Source organism: Lethenteron reissneri, unplaced genomic scaffold (assembly GCF_015708825.2).
Source record: "Lethenteron reissneri isolate LAM-NWPU_2019-01 unplaced genomic scaffold, ASM1570882v1 scaffold_140, whole genome shotgun sequence".
Taxonomy (NCBI): domain Eukaryota; kingdom Metazoa; phylum Chordata; class Hyperoartia; order Petromyzontiformes; family Petromyzontidae; genus Lethenteron; species Lethenteron reissneri.
The window spans coordinates 86,197-108,325 of record NW_026891113.1 but is presented as its reverse complement, the minus strand read 5'-3'; the positions used below and the strand labels follow the sequence as shown (position 1 = coordinate 108,325).

The window sequence follows — 22,129 nt, the reverse complement described above, 5'->3', positions numbered from 1 at the left end:
TGACGATTATCTGAACCGGTCCCGGGCCTCCCCTAGGTCGACTCAGCCTCAAATGAGTACCTGGTGCGGTGTGTAAACATTGCCACGAGGGAGACAAAGGCGGTCGGGCGTGGTGCTGGCCACCCACCCCCTCGTGTACCGTTGCGGCCTTCATAGGTGCTCGCTAACAGCACTTGCCCCTACAGTCTGTTAAGGCTATACGGGGGATCTTTATCTTTGTGTGTACAAAGCGGGGTGGATGCACATTCGTGCATTTTTCTCCACCGCGGTGTATGTAAACTCGTGTGTGGGTGTGTGTACAAGGGAGTGTATATGTGTACTCGTGTAAGTTTGTATAGTGGAACACACAACTTATTTTCATATCGTTTCGTACAAATCATTGAGGGGCAACGTGGTGATGAATGCGGCACCACAACAGGGAACTACAGGGATGAGACTCCCCGCTCGTGGTGCTAAATTAATGAAAACAGCGCCACTGAGCGGACAGAGCCCCGCCCCTACAGCTCGTGCGTGTGACGTCATGAGTGTGACGTCATGAGTGTGATCAGCGGACAGCCACGATGCTGCCAGGTGAGGGTCAACTTGTGTGCTGGAGATGCTTCACCTGAAACTCGCCTCCACGCGTGTTCGCTATGAACATTGTAGCAATAAGGGACGATTAGTCATCTTTAACATGTCAGGTCTTTATTGTTCTGCAAGAAAATTCACGTTAATACTCGTATCGAAATCTTTATTCATACGCATGCTCAAACAGGAAGGAACTAGGCAAATTATTTCCCAATAGGAATTCAACAGTTAAAACATATTCTTAAAATCTAACACGTAAACGTCGATTTCCCCATCGACGTCCTTTTGACTGAAGCCATTCGTCCAGAAGTCCAAGCCATCAAACACAAGAACAACGAACGTGCAATCCACGCACACTCTGAAACCTATTACTTTAAGTTATTTTGTTTATTACACAATGATAAAATATTTTTTAAGAACATCTTCTTGGTTCTTTCGGTAAAGTCACGTAGAATGGAAATAATAAAAGAATGAAAATAAAACATAATACAATTATTTTATTATGTTTTATTTTCTTCTTCATCTTCTTGGTTCTTTCGGTAAAGTCACGTAGAAGGGAAATAATACAAATAATAAAATAATGTTTATAAAGTTATTTTATTCTGTTGAATTTTTTTATTATTATTTCATAAAAATAAAACATAATAAAAATAATTTTATAAAAAAATGTAATTTTTTATTTTTATTATTTTATTATTTCCCTTCTTCAATAAGGGACGATTAGTCATCTTTAACATGTCAGGTCTTTATTGTTCTGCAAGTAAATTGAAGTTAAAACTCGTAGAAACACATGCACACTCGTGTGTGAATGCATACTACTGTTTCGACAGTCGTGTTTATAAGCACAATTGTGTGTGTATGTCTACTCGTCCGTGTTTTTTAAGAAAGGATATGGTTGAAATAACGTATGATCAGTCATCTTTAAAAACAATTCAGGTCTTTATTAATCTGCAAGAAAATTCACGTTAATACTCGTATTGAAATCTTTATTAATACGCTTGCTCAAACAGGAAGGAACTAGACAAATTATTTGAAGCCATTCGTCCAGAAGTCCAAGCCATCAAACACTAGAACAACGAACGTGCAATCCACGCACACTCTGAAACCTATATTTTAAGTTATTTATTTATTACACAATGATAAAAAAATTAAAGAACGTGTTTAAAATATTGAGCAAAGTTGTGATCACAGTATTTCTCCAACTTTAGATCAACAAAACCACTTAACCACGAGAGTAAAATTAGAAATTGAACCACCACACAACCACTGCGCATCACACCACATCAACAAGTAGTCCGATAGGACTACAAAGCACCACCTTAACGTGACGAAGTCTAGAATAAACTTTAACACGCAATTAGCTGTGAGAGGATGACATGGCACCTTCTACCATAAACACCAAACATTTACCAGTCCCGATGATACAACCATCAGACGAAGCAACGCATCTATAGAAGTATAACATTGTTGTCATCCTGAAATAAGTGAACACTTCTGGAACTTAAAAGGAAGGCTTTCATCTGAACACATTATAGAGCATTCACAACAACACTGTATTTCGATTTAAAGCTTTCGTGACTGCAGGGATTATTCTTCTTGGTTCTTTCGGTAAAGACATGTAAAAGGAAAATAATTAAAGAATAATAATAAAACATAATAAAATAATTCTCACGACCTTTCGGCCACAACGCAAGCAGCCATCTTCAGGTGGAGAACAGGACAGAGTCATTCAGACTCTGTCTACCACCTGAAGACGGCTGCTTGCGTTGTGGCCGAAACATCACTCTAGCTTGGAGTACTGGAAATCACGGAAATAATATTTCGTACCTTATTAACTGATCTAACAGAGACACAAAATGCACATTCCAGGACTTCAAGAGTTAACAGAAGTACTCACAACTTTGACTCTCCAGCCATTCCAGCAGCCATTTCTCAGTGTCCACCTGCATGGGGTCGAAAGAGGAATTGTCGGCAGGGCTCATTACATCCAGCAACCTCTCAGGATCCAACTGCATGAGGTCGAAAAAGGAATTGTTGTCAGGACTCATGACATCCACTACATCTAGGGATCTCTCAGGATCCACCTGTATAGGATCAAAAGATGCATTTTTTTCAGGACTCATTGCAGCACTTTGCATTACACCTTTTGATTTCACTTCCCTATCATTGCGGATCTTCTGATGCTTGTTTCGTGGTGATGACCGTGAACATGTCCTCTCCCTCGGAGAGCAATTGATTCGCTTTTCACCAGAGTGTGTTTTCTGATGCCTGTGATGATTTGATTTATCCCCAAATGCCTTTCCACAAATAGAGCAATTGAACGGCTTCTCGCCCGTGTGTGTTTTCTGGTGACTTTGAAGAATTGTTTTCCTTGCAAATGCCTTCCCACAAACAGAGCACTTGAATGGCTTCTCGCCTGTGTGTGTTTTCTGGTGACTGTTAAGATTAGATTTTTCTGAAAATGCCATTCCACAAACAGAGCACTTGAATGGCTTCTCGCCCGAGTGTTTTTTCTGGTGCCTGTTCAGAGTTGATTTCTGAGCAAATGCCTTCCCACAAACAGAGCACTTGAATGGCTTCTCGCCCGAGTGTATTTTCTGGTGACTGTTTAGAGTTGATTTCTCCACAAATGCCTTCCCACAAACAGAGCACCTGAATGGCTTCTCGTTCGTGTGTGTTTTCTGGTGCCTGTGAAGATTTGATTTCCGTGAAAATCCTTTCACACACGCAGAGCAATTGAACGGCTTCTCGCCCGTGTGTGCGTGGCGCTGTGGAGAGAGTATCTGCTCCATGTGACTGATTCTTCAGAGCAGAGTAACAGTCGCGGGTGTTGTTGAGAGTTAAATGCACTCTCTAAGCTGCGTGGATGTCTGCCTCAAATCGCCAAGAAGCAAACTCTCACTAACGTCTAACCGGGACACGGTGACGTCTCGTGAGTCGGGCTAAACGCGACTACCAGTTTTATCCACTAACGAAGACACTTACTTGTTGATGCACGGCGTGTCGATGTCCCTGTAACCCGTCTGTAGAGATCGCAACGAACTCTCCCAGTCGCCAGGCAATCGTGCTCGCCAGGCTGGGTATTGCAGGAGAAGGGTAATCTGCAGAGCGAAGAGTTGCGCGTCTATCCTCAGCGAAATCCCTCTCGAAATGGTCTTGAGGTCTGATTTTAAGCCCCTTATAACTCCCCTCTAGCATACAAATCTTTTGTTCTCGTCTTGGCCTATCATGGACTTTGCATGCAAATGTTAATTTCTACATTAACAATCCGCATATGTAGCAACATAGCTTAGCGAATCTGGCCATTGTAATTTAACCTTAATACGTATGTACATCCTACTGCGTAATTGTACACTTCTGTTTGAATAATTACATACATCTCCATGCATAATTCCGTGCTTCCTGTGAATTTGCTAATATTCACCCGACAATGCCCTCTAAACTGCAGAGATTCATCTTAATGGTTCTGTCGGTAAAGTCACGTAGAAGGGAAGTAATAAAATAATAAAAATAAAACATAATAAAATAATTCTCACGACGGAAGAGATGCAGGACGTGACAAAGGAGGAGGTGGAGGAGGTGCAGGTGGTGCAGGTGGTGATGCAGGCTCGTGAAGGACGCTACTGGGCAGTTGGAGGCAGTCGCCCTCCAACAACAACGGAGGGCGGAGGAGCGACGCTCACAACAACGAGCGGAGCGCCGGGTGGCTAAAGCACAGCAAGTTGGTACAGTAGGGGGCACAGGTGGTGCATCAGCCAGTCATCTCGGTGATCTCGGTCAGTCGACCCGTGGCACCTGCTGGGTCTGCCCCGTGACCTCCTGCCAGCGGGCGTTCGACACTTCACGTGGTAGCCTCAAGGTGCACTTGGCCTGGCACAAGCGTCGTGGTGACGTCACCGCCACTTAGTGGCGAATGGCGGTTATTGTTGTTGTTGTTGATGCAGGGAAAGAAGAGGAAGCGAGGGGGCCTTGCTCGCGTGGCGAGAGCGATCACCTCACTCCTCCGCCGCGTGCTGCTTTGTGGTGGCATGTCCACCACACAGTAGGGGTGGTTGTTGTGGTCGTGGATCGCTGCCAACCATGACCACTATCACCAGACTACCCACCCACCCCGTGACACATCCCAGGCACACACCCACACACCCCGTGATACACGTCACACACACACACACCACATGGTCCCCCCCCGGAGAGACGGTGCCACTGGGACCACAGCTGTGGAAGGAATCTGAGCAGCAGATGCCAGGACTACAGTGGAGAACGACTGCTATCAAGACACCTCACACAACAAACACACACGGGACTAGCCAAAAAAAAGGGTAAACTTGTGTGCTGGAGATGCTTCACCTGAAACTCGCCTCCACACGTGTTCGCTATGAACATTGTAGCAATAAGGGACGATTAGTCATCTTTAACATGTCAGGTTTTTATTGTTCTGCAAGTAAATTAACCTTCTTGGTTCTTTCGGTAAAGTCACGAAGAAGGGAAATAATAATAAAAATAAAACATAATACAATTATTTTATTATGTTTTGTTTTCTTCTTCACCTTCTTGGTTCTTTCGGTAAAAGTCACGTATTAATAAAATATAATAAAATAATTTTAGGAAGTAATTTTATTTTGTTTAAAATTTATTATTTTATTATTTGATTAAAATAAAAGATAATAAAATTATTTTATTTCAAATTTTTTTTTATTTTATTATTTTATTATTTCCCTTCTTAAATAAAGGACGATTAGTCATCTTTAACATGTCAGGTCTTTATTGTTCTGCAAGTAAATTAAAGTTAAAACTCGTAGAAACACATGCACACTCGTGTGTGAATGCACACCGCTGTATAGACAGTCGTGTTTATAAGTACACTTGTGTGTGTATGTCTACTCGTCCGTGTTTTTTTCAGGAAGGATATGGTTGAAAATAACGTACGATCAGTCATCTTTAAAAACAATTCAGGTCTTTATTAATCTGCAAGAAAATTCACGTTAATACTCGTATCGAAATCTTTATTAATACGCATGCTCAAACAGGAAGGAACTGGGCAAATTATTTCCCTATTTCAACAGTTAAAACATATTCTTAAAATCTAACACGTCAACGTCGATTTCCCCTTTGACGTCCTTTTTGACTGAAGCCATTCGTCCAGAAGTCCAAGCCATCAAACAAGAACAACGAACGTGCAATCCACGCACCCTCTGAAAACTATTATTTTAAGTTATTTTATTTATTACACAATGATACAATTTTTTTAAGAACATCTTCTTGGTTCTGTCAGTAAAGTCACGTAGAATGGAAATAATAAAATAATAAAAAACATAATAAAATATTATTATTTTAGTATTTCCCTTCTACGTGACTTTACCGAAAGAACCAAGAAGATGAATCCCTGCAGTCACGAAAGCTTTAAATCGAAAATTAAAGAACATGTTTAAAATATTGAGCAAAGTTGTGATCACAGTATTTCTCCAACTTAAGCTCAACAAAACCACTTAACCACGAGAGTAAAATTAGAAATTGAACCACCACACAACCACTGCGCTTCACAACACATCAACAAGTAATCCGATTGCACTACAAAGCACCACCTTAACGTGACGAAGTCTAGAATAAACTTTAACACGCAATTAGTTGTGAGAGGATGACATGGCACCTTCTACCATAAACACCACACATTTACCAGTCCCGATGATACAACCACCAGACCAAGCAACGCATCTATAGAAGTATAACATTGTTGTCATCCTGAAATAAGTGAACACTTCTGGAACTTAAAAGGAAGGCTTTCATCTCAACACAGTATAGACCATTCACAACATCACTCTAGCTCGGAGTACTGGAAATCACTGAAAAAATATATCTAAGAGACACGAATATACACAGGGCAACAGTTAACAGATGTACTAAATACGTTTGAGTCTTCAGCCACTCCACTACATCCAGCCATCTCTCCGGATCCAACTTCATGGGGTCGAAAGAGGAATTGTCGTCAGCGCTGATTACATCCACTACATCTCGCCATCTTTCAGGATCCACCTGCATAGGTTCGAAAGATGCATTTTTTCAGGATTCATTGCAGCACTTTGAATTCTACATTTTGATTTCACTTCCCTATCATTGCGGCTCTTCTGGTGCTTGTTTCGGGTGATGGCCGTGAACATGTCCTCTCCCTCTGAGAGCAATGAAATGGCTTCTAGCCCGAGTGTGTTTTCTTGTGACTGAAGATTTTATTTCCGTGAAAATGCCTTCCCGCACACAGCGCAATTGAATGACTTCTCGTTCGTGTGTGTTTTCTGGTGTCTGTTTAGATGTGATTTCTCCGCAAATGCCTTCCCACACACAGAGCAACTGAACGGCTTCCCGCCCGCGTGTGTTTTATGGTGTCTGTTAAGATGGGATTTCCGTGAAAATGCCTTCCCACACACAGAGCAATTGAACGGCTTCTCGCCCGTGTGTGCGTGGCGATGTGGATAGTTTATCTGCTCCATGTGACTGATTCTTCAGAGCAGAGTAACAGTCGCGGGTGTTGTTGAGAGTTAAAGGCACCCTCTAAGCTGCGTGGATGTCTGTCTCAAATCGCCAAAAAGCAAACTCTCACTAACGTCTAACCTACACACAGTAACGTCTCGTAAGTCGGGCTACACGCGACTACCAGTTTTATCCACTAACGAAGACACTTACTTGTTGATGCACGGCGTGTCGATGTCCCTGTAACCCTTCTGAAGAGATCGCCACGAACTCTCCCAGTCGCCACGCAATCGGGCTCGCCAGGCTGGGTCTCGCAGGAGAAGGGTAATCTGCAGAGCGAGGATTTGCACGTCTATCCTCAGCGAAATCCCTCTCGAAATGGTCTTGAGGACTGATTTTAAGCCCCTTATAACTCCCCTCTAGCATACAAATCCTTTGTTCTCGTCTTGGATTATCATAGACTTTGCATTCAATTGTTAATTATTTTACATTAACAATCCGCATATGTAGCAACATAGCTTAGCGAATCTGGCCATTGTAATTTAACCTTAATACGTATGTACATTATACTGCGTAATTGTACACTTCTGTTTGAATAATTGCATACATCTCCATGCATATTTCCGTGCTTCCTGTGAATTTGCTAAAATTCTCTAAACTGCAGGGATTCATCTTCATGGTTCTTTCGGTAAAGTAACGTAGAAGGGAAGTAATAAAATAATAAAAATAAAACATAATAAAATAATTCTCACGACGGAAGAGATGGAGGACGAGACAAAGGAGGAGGTGCAGGAGGTGCAGGTGGTGGAGGTGGTGATGCAGGGAAAGAAGAGGAAGCGAGGGAGCCTTGCTCGCGTGGCGTGAGCGATCACCTCACTCCTCCGCCGCGTGCTGCTTTGTGGTGGCATGTCCACCACACAGTAGGGGTGGTTGTTGTGGTCGTGGATCGCTGCCAACCATGACCACTATCACCAGACTACCAACCCACCCCGTGACACATCCCAGGCACACACCCACACACCCCGTGATACACGTCACACACACACCACATGGTCCCCCCCCGGAGAGACGGTGCCACTGGGACCACAGCTGTGGAAGGAATCTGAGCAGCAGATGCCAGGACTACAGTGGAGAACGACTGCTATCAAGACACCTCACACAACAAACACACACGGGACTAGCCAAAAAAAACTAGCCGGCCCCATCTTGGACTAATAGGTGCAAGTTAATACTGTTCTGAACCTGTTTAATAAACATATTTAAGGACACTCGTGTTGAGCACGGTGCTTTTAGCAAACGAGAGTGTTTTGTTATAATTTCTGTCATAAACTTTGAATAATCATCTGAATGGTTTAGCTTGAAAGCGTGGTTCATAATAACGTTACGCAAAAAAAAAAACAATCGTCATCTTCTAGTCTGTAACATACGACCTTCGGTGTGTATATACACCAGTGTGTATGTGTTCAATATTTTGCACGTGTTTAAAATTTGCGACGAGTTTTTTTTTTTATACAGCTGTCTTGGCTGTGATGGTACCACCTGTTGCCTCTGAAACGTCGTGATTTTTATTTTATTTTACTTTTTAATGTGTTTTACCTACATGACTTTACCGAAAAAACCTAAGAATACGAGTTTTTTTGCTAAATGCATTGAGTATTGAGGGGTTACCAGCCCCTCGCACCCGCCCAAAGACCTCGTGGGCCGCTGTGGTGGCTACGAGCCTTCCCTCCGGGACTTTGCTCACATCCACCGCAGCGTTACCGTCCAACACTGTCAATGAAGGAAGGGGGTTGTTTTTTCAAAACTTTACTCGTGGCTGGGGATTGACAAACAACAGGGATTGCTTTCTTCTGATTAACAAAAAAACGAATGAAGGGGGCGTGGGAGCGTGGCGTAAGGTGTGGAAAGCTGTAAGTCACAGGTATCAATCGAATTGGGTCAATGACACCAGCACACAAATGCTGGGGTCGTTTGGAATGGTGTTGCATTGATGAAAGATGAAGTTTTCCGACGTTGAATTTCATGAACTTTACATTCAATTGTTATTTTTGGAATTTCCAATCTGCATATCTAGCAATTAGCTTCGCTAATCTGGCTATTGAGCTTAAGTCTGAATACATATGTGCATCTCACCACATAATTCGCGTTCATTTGCTAATATTCACTCTGCAATGTGTGTACACGTGTATATTTACACTTGTTTTTGTGGATATGTACATGCGTGTATGTGTGTATAGGTATGTACACTAATTTGTTCGCACATTTATTTGTGATGTCAAACGCAATCCCTGTGTACGTACACTGCCGTGTATGTATACTCGTGTGTGTATGCGCACTCGTGTATGCATGTGCACCCGTGTGTGTATGTACAAAGCTGTGTGTATGCACATTCGTGTATGTATCTACAGCTCTGTGTATGTCCACTCGTGTGTGGGTGCGTGTACAAGGGAGTGTATGTGTGTACTCGTGTGTTATTGTTATAATATTGTGTCGTACCAAGAATTGAGGGGCAACGTGGTAATGAATGCGGTACCACAACAGGGAACTGTAGCCATGTGTATGTACATGGGTGTGTACTGCTGTGCGTGTACATTCGTGTATGTATTTACACTCGTTCATGGACACGTGTGGGTCTGTACACGTGTGTGTATGTATGTACAATCGTGCGTGCTCGCACATTTGTGTGTGTATTGCCCCTACAGTCTGTTGAGGCTATACGGGGGATCTTTATCTTTGTGTGTACAAAGCGGGGTGGATGCACATTCGTGCATTTTTCTACACCGCTGTGTATGTCCACTTATGTGTACAAGGGAGTGTGTATGTGTACCCGTGTAAGTATGTGTAGTGGAACAGACAACTTATTTTCATATCGTGTCGTACAAATAATTGAGGGGCAACGTGGTGATGAATGCGGCACCACAACAGGGAACTACAGGGATGAGACTCCCCGCTCGTGGTGCTAAATTAATGAAAACAGCGCCACTGAGCGGACAGAGCCCCGCCCCTACAGCTCGTGCGTGTGACGTCATGAGTGTGACGTCATGAGTGTGATCAGCGGACAGCCACGATGCTGCCAGGTGAGGGTCAACTTGTGTGCTGGAGATGCTTCACCTGAAACTCGCCTCCACACGTATTCGCTATGAACATTGTAGCAATAAGGGACGATTAGTCATGTTTAACATGTCAGGTTTTTATTGTTCTGCAAGTAAATTAACCTTCTTGGTTCTTTCGGTAAAGTCACGAAGAAGGGAAATAATAAAATAATAGAAATAAAACATAATACAATTATTTTATTACGTTTTATTTTCTTCTTCATCTTCTTGGTTCTTTCGGTAAAGTCACGTAGAAGGGAAATAATAAAATAATAAAACATAACAAAATAATTTTATGAAGTAATTTGATTCAGTAAAATTTTTAATATTTTATTATTTAATTAAAATAAAACATAATAAAGTTATTTTATTAAAAAATTATTGCTTTATTTGTATTATTTTATTATTTCCCTTCTTCAATAAGGTACGATTAGTCATCTTTAACATGTCAGTTCTTTATTGTTCTGCAAGTAAATTAAAGTTAAAACTCGTCGAGACACATGCACACTCGTGTGTGAATGCACACCGCTGTATAGACAGTCGTGTTTATAAGCACACTTGTGTGTGTATGTCTACTCGTCCGCGTTTTTTAAAGGAAGGATATGGTTGAAATAACGTACGATCAGTCATCTTTAAAAACAATTCAGGTCTTTATTAATCTGCAAGAAAATTCACGTTAACACTCGTATCGAAATCTTTATTAATACGCATGCTCAAACAGGAAGGAACTGGGCAAATTATTTCCCAATTTCAACAGTTAAAACATATTCCTAAAATCTAACACGTAAACGTCGATTTCCCCATTTACGTCCTTTTCGACTGAAGCCATTGGTCCAGAAGTCCAAGCCATCAAACACTAGAACAACGAACGTGCAATCCACGCACACTCTGAAACCTATTACTTTAAGTTATTTTGTTTATTACACAATGATAAAAAAAATTAACAATATGTTTAAAATATTGAGCAAAGTTGTGATCACAGTATTTCTCCAACTTTGGCTCAACAAAACCACTTAACCACGAGAGTAAAATTAGAAATTGAACCACCACACAACCACTGCGCTTCACAACACATCAACAAGTAGTCCGATAGGACTACAAAGCACCACCTTAACGTGACGAAGTCTAGAATAAACTTTAACACGCAATTAGCTGTGAGAAGATGACATGGCACCTTCTACCATAAACACCAAACATTTACCAGTCCCGATGATACAACCACCAGACGAAGCAACGCATCTATAGAAGTATAACATTGTTGTCATCCTGAAATAAGTGAACACTTCTGGAACTTAAAAGGAATACGTTCATCTGAACACATTATAGAGCATTCACAACATTACTCTATTTCGATTTAAAGCTTTCGTGACTGCAGGGATCAATCTTCTTGGTTCTTTTGGTAAAGTCACGTAGAAGTGAAGTAATAAAATAATAAAAATAAAACATAATAAAATAATTTTCACGACGTTTCGGCCACAACGCAAGCAGCCATCTTCAGGTGAAGAATAGGTCTGTCAAGTAGACAGAGTCTGAATGACTACTTGACGAACCTGTTCTCCACCTGACGACGGCTGCTTGCGTTGTGGCCGAAACATCACTCTAGCTTGGAGTACTGGAAATCACGGAAATAATATTTTGTACCTTATTAACTGATCTAACAGAGACACAAACATGCACATTCCAGGACTTCAAGAGTTAACAGAAGTTCTCAAAACTTTGACTCTCCAGCCATTCCAGCAGCCATTTCTCAGTATCCACCTGCATGGGGTCGAAAGAGGAATTGTCGGCAGGGCTCATTACATCCAGCAACCTCTCAGGATCAAACTGCATGAGGTCGAAAAAGGAATTGTTGTCAGGACTCATGACATCCACTACATCTAGGCATCTCTCAGGATCCACCTGTATAGGATCAAAAGATGCATTTTTTTCAGGACTCTCTCTCGTAGAGCAATTAAATGGCTTTTCACCCGAGTGTGTTTTCTGGTGCCTGTGAAGAGCTGATTTCCATGCAAATGCCTTCTCACAAACAGAGCACTTGAATGGCTTCTCGCCCGAGTGTGTTTTCTGGTGACTGTTAAGATTTGATTTCTGTGAAAATGTTTTACCACAAACAGAGCACTTGAATGGCTTCTCGCCCGTGTGTGTTTTCTGGTGACTGTGAAGATGTGGTTTATGTGAAAATGCCTTCCCACACACAGAGCACTTGAACGGCTTCTCACCTGAGTGTGTTTTCTGGTGAGTGTTAAGATTTGATTTATCCGCAAATGCCTTTCCACAAATAGAGCAATTGAACGGCTTCTCACCGGAGTGTGTTTTCTGGTGAGTGTTAAGATGTGATTTGTGAGAAAATGCCTTCCCACAAACAGAGCAATTGAATAGCTTCTCGCCCGTGTGTGTTTTCTGGTGACTCTGAAGATGTGATTTCTGTGCAAATGCCTTCCCACACACAGAGCATTTGAATGGCTTCTCACCCGAGTGTATTTTCTGATGACTGTGAAGATATGATTTCTGTGAAAATGCCTTCCCACACACAGAGCATTTGAATGGCTTCTCGCCCGTGTGTGTTTTCTGGTGATTGCGTAGAATTGTTTTAAGTGAAAATGCCTTCCCACACACCGAGCAATTGAATGGCTTCTCGCCCGTGTGTGTTTTCTGGTGATTGCGTAGAATTGTTTTCCGTGAAAATGCCTTCACACAAATAGAGCACTTGAACGGCTTCAAGCCCGTGTGTGTTTTCTAGTGATTGTGAAGATGTGCTGACTGTGCAAATGCCTTCCCACACACAGAGCAATTGAACGGCTTCTCGCCCGTGTGTGTTTTCTGGTGTCTGTTAAGATGTTGTTTATGTGAAAATGCCTTCCCACACACAGAGCACTTGAACGGCTTCTCACCCGTGTGTATCTTCTGGTGAGTGTTAAGATTGGATTTACGTGAAAATGCCTTCCCACACACAGAGCAATTGAACGGCTTCTCGCCCGTGTGTGCGTGGCGTTGTGGAGAGAGTATCTGCTCCATGTGACCGATTCTTCAGAGCAGAGTAAAAGTCGCGGGTGTAGTTGAGAGTTAAAGGCGCCCTCTAAGCTGCGTGGATGTCTGGCTCAATTCGCCAAGAAGCAAACTCTTACTAACGTCTAACCGAGACAGTAACGCCTCGTAAGTCGGGCTACACGCGACTACCAGTTTTATCCACTAACGAAGACACTTACTTGTTGATGCACGGCGTGTCGATGTCCCTGTAACTCGTCTTAAGAGATCGCCACGAACTCTCCCAGTCGCCAGGCAATCGGGCTCGCCAGGCTGGGTCTCGCAGGAGAAGGGTAATCTGCAGAGCGAGGAGTCGAGCGTCTATCCTCAGTGAAATCCCTCTCGAAATGGTCTTGAGGTCTGATTTTAAGCCCCTTATAACTCCAATCCGCATATCAATCTACATAGCTTAACTAATCTGTTCATTGTAATTAAACTTTAATATGTACGTACATACCACCGTTTGAATAATTACATACATCTCCATGCATAATTCCGTGTTTAATATCTAGCTTAAGCCTGAATACACATGTGCATCTCACCGCATAAATCGCGTTAATTTGCTAAAATTCACCCTGCAATGTTAAGGAACGATCAGACACCTTTAAAAACAAACAGGGCTATATTCATCTACAAGAATATTAACGTTAAAACTCGCATTAAAATCTGTATTAATTCGCTTGGTCAACAGTTAAGGAACTAGGATAATTATTTCACTTTCAGAAATGCAACAGTAATAAAATATTCTCAGATCCAACATGTAAACGTCGATCATTAACTCCAAATTGAAGTCCTTTTCGATTTAAGCTCTTCGTCAATAGGACTACAGCGGACTACAAAGCACCACCTCAACGTGACGAAGTCGAGAATAAACTTAAACACTCACGAGACGGAACTCAACACAAAACATCACGACAAAATGCAAAACAGAAATGGGAAATTCCTAAAACAAAACAGCACACATCGGCATAAGTGTAATTCGAGCGCAAAGCGGGGTTCGCTGCTGGCCTTTGGGAATGCCAAACAACAGGGGGCTCTTCTTCAGACAAAAACAAACGAATCAAGGGGACGTGGGAGCGTGGCGTAAGGTGTAGAAAGCTGTAAGCGCCAGGCTACCGTGGGCTCACCTCCCAATCAACGGGAGTCGAGGAGTGGTGGTTGCTCATCCGAGTAAAGTGGGATTATAATGTAGGAGGACATAGAAGGAATCTAACTCGACTCATATCTACCGAAGATGAGTTAGATTTCTTCTATGTCCTCCTACATTATAATCCAACTATACTCAGATGTATGCATATGTATGCATATATTTATTTTCGAAACTAGGGACGGATATGCGAACTGGGGGTGCGGGATTAGAATTGCACTATAATTATAAGGATCGCATTGTGGTCGCATTACAATTTGATGAATGTGCAATCTCAATGGATTGGAATAGCTATTTAACAGCACCATCCTAATCAAAACTCGTTGAATATATTTATTGTTCCAATTGTAAGCATTCGTTTCTCTGTTACATCAAGTAATATGTTTTTCATCATCATCACGATCAATGGGCAAAGAGCGCATAGGTGTGAAGTGCACATTTTGTACTCCTGTGTATACCATAAACCATTACATAGGAAACACTACAACAAGACGAGCACTCGTGTGTGCATGTACATGTATTTGTGTGCATATGTATGTAGGTACAAACGTGCGTGTTCGCAGTGGAACGCAATCCTAGTGTATGTACAATGCTTTGTATGTACACTCGTGTGTTTATGTACACTGCGTTGCCTATCTGTATGTACACCCCTGTAGATGCACATTCGTGTTTATATGTATGCACATTCGTCTATGTATATACACTGCTATTCCCACTCGTGTGTGGGTGTGTGTACAAAGGAGTGTATATGTGTACCCGTGTAAGTATGTGTAGTGGAACACACAACTTATTTTCATATTGTGTCGTACAAAGAATTTAGGGGCAACGTGGTGATGAATGCGGCACCACAACAGGGAACTACAGGGATGAGACTCCCCGCTCGTGGTGCTAAATTAATGAAAACAGCGCCACTGAGCGGACAGAGCCCCGCCCCTACAGCTCGTGCGTGTGACGTCATGAGTGTGACGTCATGAGTGTGATCAGCGGACAGCCACGATGCTGCCAGGTGAGGGTCAACTTGTGTGCTGGAGATGCTTCACCTGAAACTCGCCTCCACGCGTGTTCGCTATGAACATTGTAGCAATAAGGGACGATTAGTCATCTTTAACATGTCAGGTCTTTATTGTTCTGCAAGTAAATGAACCTTCTTGGTTCTTTCGGTAAAGTCACGAAGAAGGGAAATAATAAAAGAATGAAAATAAAACATAATACAATTATTTCATTATGTTTTATTTTCTTCTTCATCTTCTTGGTTCTTTCGGTAAAGTCACGTAGAAGGGAAATAATAAAATAATAAAACATAACAAAATAATTTTATGAAGTAATTTGATTCAGTAAAATTTTTAATATTTTATTATTTAATTAAAATAAAACATAATAAAGTTATTTTATTAAAAAAATTATTGCTTTATTTGTATTATTTTATTATTTCCCTTCTTCAATAAGGTACGATTAGTCATCTTTAACATGTCAGGTCTTTATTGTTCTGCAAGAAAATTAAAGTTAAAACGCGTAGAAACACATGCACACTCGTGTGTGAATAAACACCGCTGTATAGACAGTCGTGTTTATAAGCACACTTGTGTGTGTATGTCTACTCGTCCGTGTTTTTTAAAGTAAGGGTATGGTTGAAATAACGTACGATCAGTCATTTTTAAAAACAATTCAGGTCTTTATTAATCTGCAAGAAAATTCACGTTAACACTCGTATCGAAATCTTTATTAATACGCTTGATCAAACAGGAAGGAACTAGGCAAATGATTTCCCAATAGGAATTCAACAGTTAAAACATATTCTTAAAATTCAACACCTAAACGTCGATTTCCCCATTGACGTCCTTTTCGACTGGAGCCATTCGTCCAGAAGTCCAAGCCATCAAACACAAGAACAACGAACGTGCAATCCACGCACACTCTGAAACCTATACTTTAAGTTATTTTGTTTATTACACAATGATAAAAAAAATTAAAGAACATGTTTAAAATATTGAGCAAAGATGTGATCACAGTATTTCTCCAAATTTAGCTCAACAAAACCACTTAACCACGAGAGTAAAATAAGAAATTGAACCACCACACAACCACTGCGCTTCACAACACATCAACAAGTAGTCCGATAGGACTACAAAGCACCACCTTAACGTGACGAAGTCTAGAATAAACTTTAACACGCAATTAGCTGTGAGAGGATGACATGGCACCTTCTACCATAAACACCACACATTTAGCAGTCCCGATGATACAACCACCAGACGAAGCAACGCATCTATAGAAGTATAACATTGTTGTCATCCTGAAATGAGTGAACACTTCTGGAACTTAAAAGGAAGACTTTCATCTGTACACATTATAAAGCATTGACAAGATCATTCTTGCTTGGAGTAATGGAAATCGCTGAAAAAATATCTAAGAGACACGAATATACATAATTCAACAGTTAACAGATGTACTCAATACGTTTGAGTTTTCAGAAACTCCACTACATCCAGCCATCTCTCCGGATCCAACTTCATGGGGTCGAAAGAGGAATTGTCGTCAGGACTCATTGCATCCACTACATTCAGCAATCTCTCAGGATCCACCTGCCTAGGTTCGAAACATGCATTTTTTTCAGGACTCATTTCAGCACTTTGATGCTTGTTTCGGGGTGATGACTGTGAACATGTCCTCTCCCTCGTAGAGCAATTAAATGTCTTTTCACTCGAGTGTGTTTTCTGGTGCCTGTGAAGATCTGACTTCCTTGCAAATGCCTTCCCACAAAGTGAGCACTTGAATGGCTTCTCGCCTGAGTGTGTTTTCTGGTGACTGTGAAGATTTGATTTCCATGCAAATGCCTTCCCACACACAGAGCAATTGAACGGCTTCTCGCCCGTGTGTGCGTGGCGCTGTGGTGAGTTCATCTGCTCCATGTGACTGATTCTTCAGAGCAGAGTAACAGTCTGGGTTGTTGTTGATAGTTAAAGGCACCCTCTAAGCTGCGTGGATGTCTAAATAAAATCCACACAAGAAAACTCTCACTACCGTCTAACCGATACACAGTAACGTCTCGTAAGTCGAGCTACACGCGACTACCAGTTTTATCCACTAACGAAGACACTTACTTGTTGATGCACGGCGTGTCGATGTCCCTGTAACCCGTCTGAAGAGATCGCCACGAACTCTCCGAGTCGCCACGCAATCGTGCTCGCCAGGCTGGGTCTCGCAGGAGAAGGGTAATCTGCACAGCGAGGAGTTGCGCGTCTATCCACAGCGAAATCCCTCTCGAAATGGTCTTGAGGTCTGATTTTAAGCCCCTTATAACTCCCCTCTAGCATTCAAATCCTTTGTTCTCGACTTGGCCATTGCATTAAATAGTTAATTTCTACATTTACAATCCGCATATTAATCAACATAGCTTAACTAATTAAACTTTAATATGTATGTACATCCCACTGTTTGAATAATTACATACATCTACATGCATAATTCCGTGTTTAGCTTAAGGGTACGGGTAAGGAATCAAAACCCGTTTTCGACCTCTGAGTGGAACGCACTACTTATTATATTATAGCCTCGTGTGCAAAGAATTGAAAGGCAACGTGGTAATGAATGCGGCACCACAACAGGGAACTACAGGGATGAGACTCCCCGCTCGTGGTGCTAAATTAATGAAAACAGCGCCACTGAGCAGACAGAGCCCCGCCCCTACAGCTCGTGCGTGTGACGTCATGAGTGTGACGTCACGAGTGTGATCAGCGGACAGCCACGATGCTGCCAGGTGAGGGTCAACTTGTGTGCTGGAGATGCTTCACCTGAAACTCGCCTCCACACGTGTTCGCTATGAACATTGTAGCAATAAGGGACGATTTATCATCTTTAACATGTCAGATCTTTATTGTTCTGCAAGAAAATTAAAGTTAAAACTCGTCGAGACACATGCACACTCGTGTGTAAATGCACACCGCTGTATAGACAGTCGTGTTTATAAGCACACTTGTGTGTGTATGTCTACTCGTCCGTGTTTTTTTAAGGAAGGATATGGTTGAAATAACGAACGATCAGTCATCTTTAAAAACAATTCAGGTCTTTATTAATCTGCAAGAAAATTCACGTTAACACTCGTATCGAAATCTTTATTAATACGCATGCTCAAACAGGAAGGAACTAGGCAGATGATTTCCCAATAGGAATTCAACAGTTAAAACATATTCTTAAAATATAACACGTAAACATCGATTTCCCCATTGACGTCCTTTTCGACTGAAGCCATTCGTCCAGAAGTCCAAGCCATCAAACACAAGAACAACGAACGTGCAATCCACGCACACTCTGAAACCTATTATTTTAAGTTATTTTATTTATTACACAATAATAAAAAAAATTAAAGAACATGTTTAAAATATTGAGCAAAGTTGTGATCACAGTATTTCTCCAACTTTAGATCAACAAAACCACTTAACCACGAGAGTGAAATTAGAAATTGAACCACCACACAACCACTGCGCTTCACAACACATCAACAAGTAGTCCGATAGGACTACGAAGCACCACCTTAACGTGACGAAGTCTAGAATAAACTTTAACACGCAATTAGCTGTGAGAGGATGACATGGCACCTTCTACCATAAACACCAAACATTTACCAGTCCCGATGATACAACCACCAGACGAAGCAACGCATCTATAGAAGTATAACATTGTTGTCATCCTGAAATAAGTGAACACTTCTGGAACTTAAAAGGAATACGTTCATCTGAACACATTATAGAGCATTCACAACATCACTCTAGCTCGGAGTACTGGAAATCACTGAAAAAATATATCTAAGAGACACGAATCTACACAGGGCAACAGTTAACAGATGTACTCAATACGTTTGAGTCTTCAGCCACTCCACTACATCCAGCCATCTCTCCGGATCCAACTTCATGGGGTCGAAAGTGGAATTGTCGTTAGCGCTGATTACATCCACTACATCTAGCCGTCTCTCAGGATCCAACTGCATAGGTTCGAAAGAGGAATTGTCGTCAGGACTCATTACATCCGCTACATTCAGCAATCTCTCAGGATCCACCTGCCTAGGTTCGAAAGATGCATTTTTTTCAGGACTCATTGCAGTACTTTGAATTTCACCTTTTGATTTCACTTCACTATCATTGCGGATCTTCTGATGCTTGTTTCGGGGTGATGACTGTGAACATGTCCTCTCCCTCGTAGAGCACTTGAACGGCTTCTCGCCCGTGTGTGTTTTCTGGTGACTGTGAAGAAATGATTTCCGTGCAAATGCCTTCCCACAAACAGAGCACTTGAATGGAATCTCGCCCGAGTGTGTTTTCTGGTGACTGTGAAGATTTGATTTCAGTGAAAATGCCTTCCCGCACACAGAGCAATTGAACGGCTTCTCGCCCGTGTGTGCGTGGCGCTGTGGAGAGTTTATCTGCTCCATGTGACTGATTCTTCAGAGCAGAGTAACAGTCGCGGGTGTCGTTGAGAGTTAAAGGCGCCCTCTAAGCTGCGTGGATGTCTGGCTTAAATCGCCAAAAAGCAAACTCTCACTACCGTCTAATCGACACACAGTAACGTCTCGTAAGGTGGGCTACACGCGACTACCAGTTTTATCCACTAACGAAGACACTTACTTGTTCATGCACAGCGTGTCGATGTCCCTGTAACCCGTCTGAAGAGATCGCCACGAACTCTCCCAGTCGCCAGGCAATCGGGCTCGCCAGGCTGGGTCTCGCAGGAGAAGGGTAATCTGCAGAGCGAGGAGTCGAGCGTCTATCCTCAGTGAAATCCCTCTCGAAATGGTCTTGAGGTCTGAATTTAAGCCCCTTATAACTCCCCTCTAGCATTCAATTCCTTTGTTCTCGTCTTGGATTATCATGGACTTTGCATTCAATTGTTAATTTTTACATTAACAATCCGCATATGTAGCAACATAGCTTAGCTAATCCGGCCATTGTAATTTAACCTTAATACGTATGTACATCCTACTGCGTAATTGTACACTTCTGTTTGAATAATTACATACATATCCATGCATAATTCCGTGCTTCGTGTTAATTTTCCAATATTCACCCGACAATGTCCTTTAAACTGATGCAAGTTTAGAGGATTTAACATCGACATACAGTCTGAAGTATCAAAATGCTGATGTCCAGTTCGACTTCGACTAAGAGGTGCAAATGTATACTGTACTGACTTTGTTTTATAAAAAATATTTAAGTATTTGTGTTGATATGAGCGCGTCAGTAAATCAAGGTGATTTGTTAAATTTAATTCACGACAATTATTACGATTGCTGTCATACACTTTTATTGATAATCGAAATGGTATCGCTTGTAAGCGTGTGTGAGCAATGACTTTCTCCAACTTTAGCTCAACAAGACCACTTAACAACGAGAGTAAAATCAGGAATTGAAACACCTCACAACCAATGCGCATCACACCACATCAACAAGTAATCCGATAGGACTACGAAGCACCACCTTAACGTGACAAAGTTTGGAATAAACAAGACAGCACGCTCACATCATTTGCTGTGCAATAATTACAACACATGCCACCAGGCATCATGACGGCGCACACAGTTGCAGCAGCTCAGTGTCTACCCGGTCGGTGCCTTGTATGGTTGTTTATGTTCGCGTTATGTCTTGTTTCGTGTTCATTTTGTCGGGCGAGTAACACCTTTAGCCGGCACGATCTCCTTAAGATCGGACTATGTTACGATCGGAGTGTTACAAGCGAGTTTCTCCGTCTTCACAAGATTCCAGTGGAGAGGCCCGGCTCTCCGTGGATTATCATCCCGGCGTGGAGGAGGCGAAGGCGGCGTAGAGAGAGAAGACGGAGGCGAGGCTGCAGGGCCGGTGCGCTAGCCAGGCTACGGAGGCAGCCACTCAAACCACCGCTACCCAGCCTATTTCTCACGAACGCCAGATCCATCGCGAACAAAATGGATGAATTGAGGCTACAGACTACAGCGAGCAACGTAGTGAAGGACAGCTGCATTCTGCTTTTCACAGAAACCTGGCTTCATTCATCCATCCCGGACTCTGCTATTGAGCTTGCAGGCTACACAGCACAGCGCCAGGACAGAACAGTAGACTCCGGTAAGAGCAGAGGAGGGGGGCTCTGTGTGTACGTGAATAAGAGCTGGTGTACTAACACTGTGACTGTAGACAGCCACTGCTCCCCAGATCTGGAGTATGTGACTGTTAAATGCAGGCCGATTTACCTCCCAAGAGAGTTTACTGTGGTCATGATAACTGCTGTTTACATCCCACCGGATGCTAATGCTAACTCAGCTATTGGACTTTTACATGGCAGCATTAGCATTCAGCAGAGCAAGTATCCTGACGCTGTGTTGATTATAGCAGGGGATTTCAACCATGCAGACTTAAAAGCAGCACTCCCTAAATTCCACCAGCATGTTAAGTGTGCTACTAGGGGAACTAAGATTCTGGACAAGGTCTACACCAACATCAAACTTGGCTACAGGGCTAGACCACTACCACACCTGGGCCAGTCTGACCATTTGTCCCTGCTTTTGATCTCTGCATACGCCCCCATCAAGAAAACGGCTCCTACCATCACAAAAACTGTCGCCATCTGGCCTGAGGGTGCCACCCAGCAGCTGCAGGACTTCTTTGATAGGACCGACTGGGGGGTCTTCGAACATCAGGACCTGGAGGTGTTCACATATAGTGTATTGTGCTACATTAAAAACTGCATAGACACTGTCACTGTGGACAAACGCGTTCGGGTTTACCCCAACCAGAAGCCCTGGATGACCCGGGAGGTCCAGCAACTGCTGAAGGAGAGGAATATCGCCTTCAACTCCGGAGACAAAGCTCTCTAC

At 42.4% G+C, this 22,129-nt stretch overlaps 3 pseudogenes; 1 reads left to right on the top strand and 2 right to left on the bottom strand.

The window, feature by feature from the left end:
* Positions 1–3,320, bottom strand: part of LOC133362192 (zinc finger protein 721-like) — a 70,469-nt pseudogene extending 67,149 nt beyond the window's left edge.
* The window catches only part of LOC133362195 (uncharacterized), a 426,135-nt pseudogene that overhangs the window by 363,044 nt on the left and 40,962 nt on the right, over positions 1–22,129 (top strand).
* The window catches only part of LOC133362190 (zinc finger protein 208-like), a 43,057-nt pseudogene continuing 27,788 nt past the window's right edge, over positions 6,861–22,129 (bottom strand).